At 37.4% G+C, this 7994-nt stretch overlaps 1 long non-coding RNA gene across 1 annotated transcript; it reads right to left on the reverse strand.

The window, feature by feature from the left end:
- Positions 1–331: 331 nt before the first annotated feature.
- Positions 332–7269, reverse strand: LOC107983231 (uncharacterized). The gene is made up of 3 exons (XR_001730664.2): positions 7136–7269; positions 6389–6414; positions 332–2835 (listed from the first exon to the last, which is right to left on the reverse strand). It is a non-coding gene; the product is annotated as an uncharacterized LOC107983231 (long non-coding RNA).
- Between the last annotated feature and the right edge of the window lie 725 nt (positions 7270–7994).

Here is a 7994-nt window from a genome sequence, read left to right on the forward strand (position 1 = left end):
GTGGGGACATGAGAAAAGCCTCTCACGAGGATGGTAAAAACATCCAAACATCCAGGCATCCCCTGAACAACAGCCAATGCTCTCACACCAAAAGCATCTTGCAGTTTCTCAAGTCACTCCTGACATGAAAAGAAACCCCAGATGGAATCAGGTTGTGAAGGGCAGGAAATAAATGCTTCCACCCATTTGTTTTCCTTTGGACTATTCCCCCTTTTGCAATTCTTTGTTCAAGCAAGAAGCAATTGAAAGAAAAGAGCAAAGATGAGCATAAATAGTATGGGAAATTAGAACTACTGAAGAAATGCAAGAGACGACTATGTGTTTTCTTTTTCTTCAACATTTTCTTTTAGCAAATTTGACCTCTTGCTGTTATTCAACAATTGCAATACAAATGTGTTTTAACAGAAAGGAGGCAGTGGCTGGCTGCATTTCAAATTACTCAGAGGAGATGTAAAACTGAGCAGAACATAAATGATGTGCCATTTATTGTGCTAATGTTTGCTTCTGGGCTGCAGGAAAACAGCAGCTGCTTTCTGTTCATTAAATAAGTATATAGCCGATTTGTATCCGTAAATATCCAATCACTCCTTTGGTCAGGGGCCAGGGTTTTTACATTGTGCTATTCACACACTGCATGCTATCCCATTACCTGTTCACAGGACGCCTCATAATGTAATTACAACCTTTTTACTTAGAAGAAAAAGTGGAATTTCCACAGAGCAATGGTACAATTACCCAGGATGGCCGCAAATAAGAGGTTACGACATGTTCTCGGAGGGTTAAATGCTAGTGAGTGGTATGCACAGTCCTTTGCTCCATTCAAATGAGAGCCTAATAACAGAAGGGAAATGGAAGCCTGACGGAGTTTCACAATTAAGCTCTATATACTTGTGGGACATGGAAATTATCCCCAAGGGACTCCGCACGAGAAATGGATTGTAGCTTAAATTTTGGAAAGAAGGCACTGAATTAAACTATGTAACAAAATTTGAAAAATATTTCTGTTCCTGGTTCAAAAATATGATTTCCTGTTTAATTGTGCAGTACTTACTTTGAAAGTTATTGTTATCCTTGAGAAACTTTGTTTTTGTGGCTGCCACAAACTATGTTGAAGTGGCTGAGATTCAATTAGATAGTCATTGAGAAATTATAGCAAAACGTGTTGCAGGATGTCTTGGAAAAACAAAGTTTAATAAACTTTTTCAATGTTTTTATGATAGAACCAATTAGGAAATGATATCTATAACCCAGGAACAAAAATCTGGTTGCATAATCTTATCATTGGCTAGGGAAACAATGTCACCTTGCCCAGTAAAATAGGAAAGAGTTTTGGATTGTAAAATACCATTGTAAATTGGGGGAGGGGGGTCCAACCTCTAGGATGCATGTTCTGTATTAGATCTTCCCATGTGTTGCATGCCTTTAGGCAATGCATGAAGGAAGCCTGCTGCATTGAGACACATTGCCACAGGAAGCCAGGAGTACCTGAAAACAGGTTGTCTCAATAGAACCCTGTCCTCTTTGTCACTGCTTTGTAACAGCAGAGCAGAGGTAGCATGCTGTGTTTCTATGATACAGAACAGAAAGTGAGCTCTCTTTCTTCCCATGCTGTTCAAATGGAGGGTGGGAGGTGAGTGGGAAAGAGCGGATGTGGTGAGTGTTCATGCAGCTGGGTGAGACAAAATCAGGTGCCTATGTGCAGACAATGCAGCTAGCAGAAAAAAGTAAAAACCTGGAACAAACGGCAATGTTACACTGAAAAACAAAAATCAACCACAAATGATTTGCATAAATTTGAATTACAATATGACTCCTTTATCCACAGGACTGATAACCATGATTTCATCTACCTGCATCCAATAAACTGTGGTTCCCAACACCAAAAGCTCAGTGTTGGAGGTCACAAAAATGAACAACAGTAAAGAGTTTCTTGATGTCACCCATTTACACAAATCAGTTAACAAGATTGTGTTTACAGCGGGCTCTGCAGAATATGCTTCAGCTTATTTATTTATCGTGTCAGAAGCGAATTGAGGGTATGGTTATAATGTATTTCTTTAAAAAAAAAACAGAGTTAAAAACTTGACAATTTACTAGATTTGCTTTGACCAGAAGCTGGCCATTTGGAGTGCCTCGGGTGTCACTGTGAAAAGGTCCTCCACTGTGCATGTAACAGGGCTTAGGCTGCATTGTACTCAGTGGTCTGTGGTTTGGTCTTCTCCACACTCGCATGTCGTGGAATCCACTTTGTAGCCCCATTTCTTAAGGTTAGCTCTGCATCTCGTGGTGTCAGAGTGCAGTCTGTCCAGCACCTTCCAAGTCGCCCAGTCTTCTGAGTGCCCAGGGGGGAGTTTCTCATCTGGCATCAGCCACTGATTGAGGTTCCGGGTTCTAGGGAAGGTATTTCTTGATTTAAAGCATTGGCATGCAGGCTGATATCCAAACAGAGGATGGCTGGAGATGTCAATACTTTGGTCCTTTCATTACAGGTTGTTAGTTCCCGACGGATGTCAGGTGGTGGAATGCTAGAAGCGACTTGCTGTATGTAATGCTTCAACTGCACTTCATAATAAGAAAAATCAGCCTGTTTAGAAAGCCATGCAAATGTTGATTTATTATCAGTAATGTTTGATTTTTCTATGTATTTTATATATCTATATGCTTTTAGATCTATTTTATACATCTATATACATTATACACATAAACATTTCTCAGGTAAAAAGGTGATGCGATGTTTAAGAAGCGCTGCAATAAAGTATGTCCTCTCCAGGAATTTTCTCGGTCCTCCAGGTGACTTTATGGTAAACTTCTGCCCAAAGTAACCACAGGATTGCCCTGGAATACACAGAAAATTCTCAGGCCTCTTCTACACTGCCATATAAAATTCAGATTATCTGCTTTGAACTGGATTGTATGACAATCTAGACTTAGATAATACAGTTCAAAGCAGATAATGTGGATTATCTACTTTGATAATCTGGATTATATGGCAGTGTAGAAGGGCCCTTAGTGATATCTTCACTAGGAATTTGTTAAGTTCTTTATATCTGGTGAAAGTCCTTCATTTCAGTACGGTTTATTATTACGGTAAAATATGATATGGGAAGGGGGGATCATATCGGATGTGATAAAGAGATTGAAATAATTAAAAGATTCCCTGTGCCTTGGTCAGCCATTAATGAAAATCACAAATGCAGTAAAAAAAATCAGAAGGGGAACTAAACGGTAAAGATATAATACTTGAAATGCAAAGTTATGATTAACCATAAGATTCAACCAATCAATAGGGTTGCTGTGAATTTTCTGGGCTGTATGGCCATGTTCCAGAAGCACTATCTCTTGACGTTTCACCCACATCTATGGCAGGCATCCTCAGAGGTTGTGTGGTCTGTTGTAAAAACTAAGCAAGGAAAGTTTATACAGTATATCTGTGGAAAGTCCAGGGTGGGAGAAAGAACTCTTACCTGTTCAAAGCAAGTGTAAATGTTGCAATTGGTCACCTTGATTAGCACTGAATAGCCTTGCAGCTTCAAAGCCTGGCTGCTTCCTGCCTGGGGTAATCCTTTGTTAGAAGGTGTTAGCTGGTCCTGATTGTTGCCTGTCTGAAATTACCCTGTTTTCTGAGTGTTGTTCTTTATTTACTGTCCTGATTTTAGATGCCTGCCATAGATGTGGGCGAAACATCAGGAGGGAATGCTTCTGGAACATGGCCAATTGGCCATACAGCCCGGAAAACTCCCAGCAACCCAGTGATTCCGACCATGAAAGCCTTTGACAACCAATTAATATTTTATCAGTCATAGGCTAGCTTAAAAGAAGGCAGTTTTCTCTTTAAGGTACATGAGACAGCGTGGCATAAAATAAAATAGATACAAAAATTCACATTGAAGCAGCAAAAAGTATGTCACAACACTCCACCTAAGCCTAAGGTTTGTATATGATCCGTATTGTGTTTCCAATTTCTGTGTATGATTTTTAAAGTTGGACAGTAAATAAATCTGATAGGAAGAGAATCCATTAGTCTGAAATGGGATGCTTAAGGGGGAGATCTACAGATACCATGGCTCGCCATAATAGAATTAATTGTGTCTTAGCAAATCAAGCATGAATTCTCCCCGAAACCAAGATGACTAAACTGAGACTGTTGTACTTTCAACATATCTTGATAAAATAGATTAGAAAAGAAAATAACACTTTGGTAAAATGGAAGGCAGTAGGAAAAGAGAAAGACTGCATTACATGTGGATAGATTCAATCACGGAAGCTCTGAGTTTGCAAAACCTGAACCAAGGTGTCGATGGCAGGGCTACTTGGGGGTCATACACTGGGTCGCCATAAGTTTAAGTCTGTGTGATGGTAATTAGCACAACAAAAATATGTGACAACTGTATGAATAATTGAGTATGGGGTTTGGAAAATTTAGAGTATATTTTAGTGTTTTTTTATTTTGGTTTTGGTTTTGTTTTAGACTTGCATCCCTGCTTTTAAAAGGGAAAAGGTTTCTCATTCCTGGTCTAGATCCACTTGTAGTATTGCCATGGCTTACATATTGTAATAACAGTAAATATTGTCACTGCTGCTCACTTTTTGAAAGATGTTGCTGAAGAGACTCTGTTGAAAGATTTGTTTAAATTAAAAATGCAGCCTTTGATCTATTACATTAACTTTTCTGCAGAAAACTTACCACTGACTTATTTTAAATTATTAATGAGTAGCTTTTTTAGAAATGTTGAACAAACACACTCTTACACAAAACATTTCAATTTCCAAGATGGCATAGACATACTATGATAATGAATTAATGTGATAAATAAATGGATTTTCTTCTCGTCCAGCATCAGATACTGTTTTTAAAAATGTTATTAAGACAAAAAGCTACTTTTTGAAAGACTGAACAAGGATCTTTCTTGGAGAAGAGAAATGCTTCTTGCAATATTATTTCTGCCATTACACAAACTTGTACCATCTGCCCAACCACAAATTAAATCAGTTGACTAAGGCAATAATCTTACACTACTTACCTCCAACTAAACCCTTTTCAATGGCGTTTCTGGGCATGCATTGATAGGAGTGTGCACTGAAAATACTACAGTTAAGATTTCCCTAGTCACAGAAGTTATGAAAGCATTGTTGATACTTGTAGTATTGATTTCTACATACCGTATATACTCGAGTATAAGCTGACTCGAATATAAGCCAAGGAACCTAATTTTACCACAAGAAAACTGGGAAAACATTGACTCAAGTATAAGCCGAGAGCTGTAAATTTCAGAAATCAAAATAGATACCAATACAATTACATTAATCAAGGCATCGGTAGGTTACATGTTTTTGAATATTGGCATAAAACTCTAATGTAAGATAAGACTGTCCTACTCTGATTAAATCATGATTCTCATCTTCTTCTATATAAATGCCCTTATGTATTATTTTAATAATAATAGAGTAAAATAATAAATGTAATAACAATAATAATATAAATGTGAAATAACAAATGTATTATTAATAATAATAAAAATAGAGTAAAATAAATGTAATAGTAACAATAATAACAGAATAAAATAATAAATGTAATAATAGTACCAATAATAATAGAGAAAAATAATAAATGTACCATATATACTCGAGTATAAGCCAACCAGGACCCTCACTAGAGTATAAGCCGAGGGGAGCTTTTTCAGTCCTAAAAAACGGCTGAAAAACTCGGCTTATACTCGAGTATACACAGTAATTGCATTGCTACCTGAAACATACTGAAAATGTACTGTATAAAGAAATAATCTTTTGTTCCTTTGGGAACTTTTTCCAATGCATTCTTCAAACTCAAAATAATGAATGATACATTACACAAAATTCCCACACATGTTTTAGGTGTTCCAGTTTGGATCACTAATACTTTCTCATCCACACAAAAGCTTCTGATTAACTTTGCTCTTCCCTTTTTTTCAAAACTGAGCATCTAGCAAATGACCAATACAAATCAGCACATTTAGCAATATGAGATATTGTCGGTAGGTGGCAGACCATCAATACAATAAATTGTGCTACAAGTCCTTTAAAAAAATGGAGGTGTAACTGTACCTACCCTAAGCTAGTTCAAAGAGTGTTGCATCACAATACAACAGATTTAAAGTCCCAGTTTTGTTTTATTAGTTTCACAAACTGAATACTGTAATACTGTAATGAAGCAAGTAAATACTTCTTATTATTTTATTATTTATTATACAAGAACTGACTTTTGCAAGTAAAGGAATTTCCATAGTGTGTTTGCACTACTTTTATTTTTTGCTGTTAAATGAAGATGTTTAAAACAGTTTTAGCTACATAAATATATTAAAACATTTTGAAATGTTTTAAAACTCAGTAAAATTCCTGTAGATATACTTACATTTCTTTTTATCTTGTAAGCATGCCCTAAGTCAAAGTTTTGGAGAGAGACAAGGTATAAATTGATCATACATGCATATCATTAGACAAATGTCTCAACTGACTAGTGTTTTAGGGTGTTGTAAAATAATTATAGTTGTTGTATTATTTATAGTAGTAGTCACAAATAGTAGTAATATTTCCTACCCACCTCTTCCCATAGATAAGTGGTTCTCAACCTGTGGGTCCCCAGGTATTTTGGCCTACAACTCCCAGAAATCCCAGCCAGTTTACCAGCTGTTAGGATTTCTGTGACTTGGCCAAAACATCTATGGACCCTCGGGTTGAGAACCACTGCCATAGATCAAAGCAGAGAAGAACAGCATATTACAATACAACATAGTCAGTTAAAGGCACATAATACATCCTCAGTTAAACATCAGTTAAAAGGAACATATACAATTAATGATACTATAGTTAACTTGAATGTTCAGAGCTATGTACCTAGGATTGCATCCATGCATATCTATCCTCACTCAGAGTGTGTTTCTGCCGTGGTATAAAGAGATTCAATCTGGGCATGTTGTAAAATGCACCTTAGTGCCTATTACAATTGTATTGATCCTTGCAGGCTTCAGTAAAAAATTGAAATGCCTCATTCCAAACACAGGAATGAGTGAAGCATGTTACATTAGACCTCTTTTTTCATAAATTACTATTTTATTTAGCAAAAAATAACCTAGGACTACTTGAGAAGAGAAAGTCTTACCCTTTCAACTTATGCTACTTTCCCAATCCAACCTCTCTGAGGATACTTTGGCCTTCAGCAACAAGTAAGAGGCTTAAACAAATGATTATTCAGGGGGAAATTGCATAGAAGGGAAAGGGTTTGGTTCCTTTCAGTATTTGTCATGACTCTGTTCTGTATGCAAAACAGGGAAGCACCTGTGGCTAGTGATCGGTTTTACAGATGTGCTTAAAAGCGCCTGCAACACTATTTGACCTTCAAGCCTATATTACCATACATATCATCACAATATCATTAAATAATCATGTTTATACACTTTATAAAAAAAAGAATAGGTCTAGGATGTCAGGGCTTTTTCCAAATAAACTCAGATGATTTTTGTATCATTTAAAATTGAAAATTCCAGCCAGCAATAAAGGTTTCTCGCGTATTATAGAGTCAATGTACACTGGCTACTAAATCTGCCAATGTAAATCCCATTTATGCTCCAGACTGGCCTTGGAAGCAGCCAGACACACCCAGCTGAACCTGCTGCAGCGCCACACTGATGTCCACACAGTCCAGCCAGGCCAAGGCTACTTCAGTACAGGCACCCACACAACCAGAAGGAAGGTGGAGGTGGTTTCTTATCCTTCTTCCTGGCCACATAAGTATCTCTATTGATGTCAGAATGAGGTACCCAAAATTACCAACAGCTCACACGGAGCTCTGTGACTAGCTGGGAGCAGTAGTGGCCACTTGAGCACCATTCATCCTTCTTCCCTGTGCTCATGAACACAAGGAAAGGATGATGGCACCAATGCTCCATCTGGACAGCAGACCAATCCATATCAGATTGGATCCCATTGTCCAGGTGGCCCCAATGCTGTGGGATTGTTCA

This window comes from Anolis carolinensis, chromosome 5 (genome assembly GCF_035594765.1).
Source record: "Anolis carolinensis isolate JA03-04 chromosome 5, rAnoCar3.1.pri, whole genome shotgun sequence".
Lineage (NCBI taxonomy): Eukaryota > Metazoa > Chordata > Lepidosauria > Squamata > Dactyloidae > Anolis > Anolis carolinensis.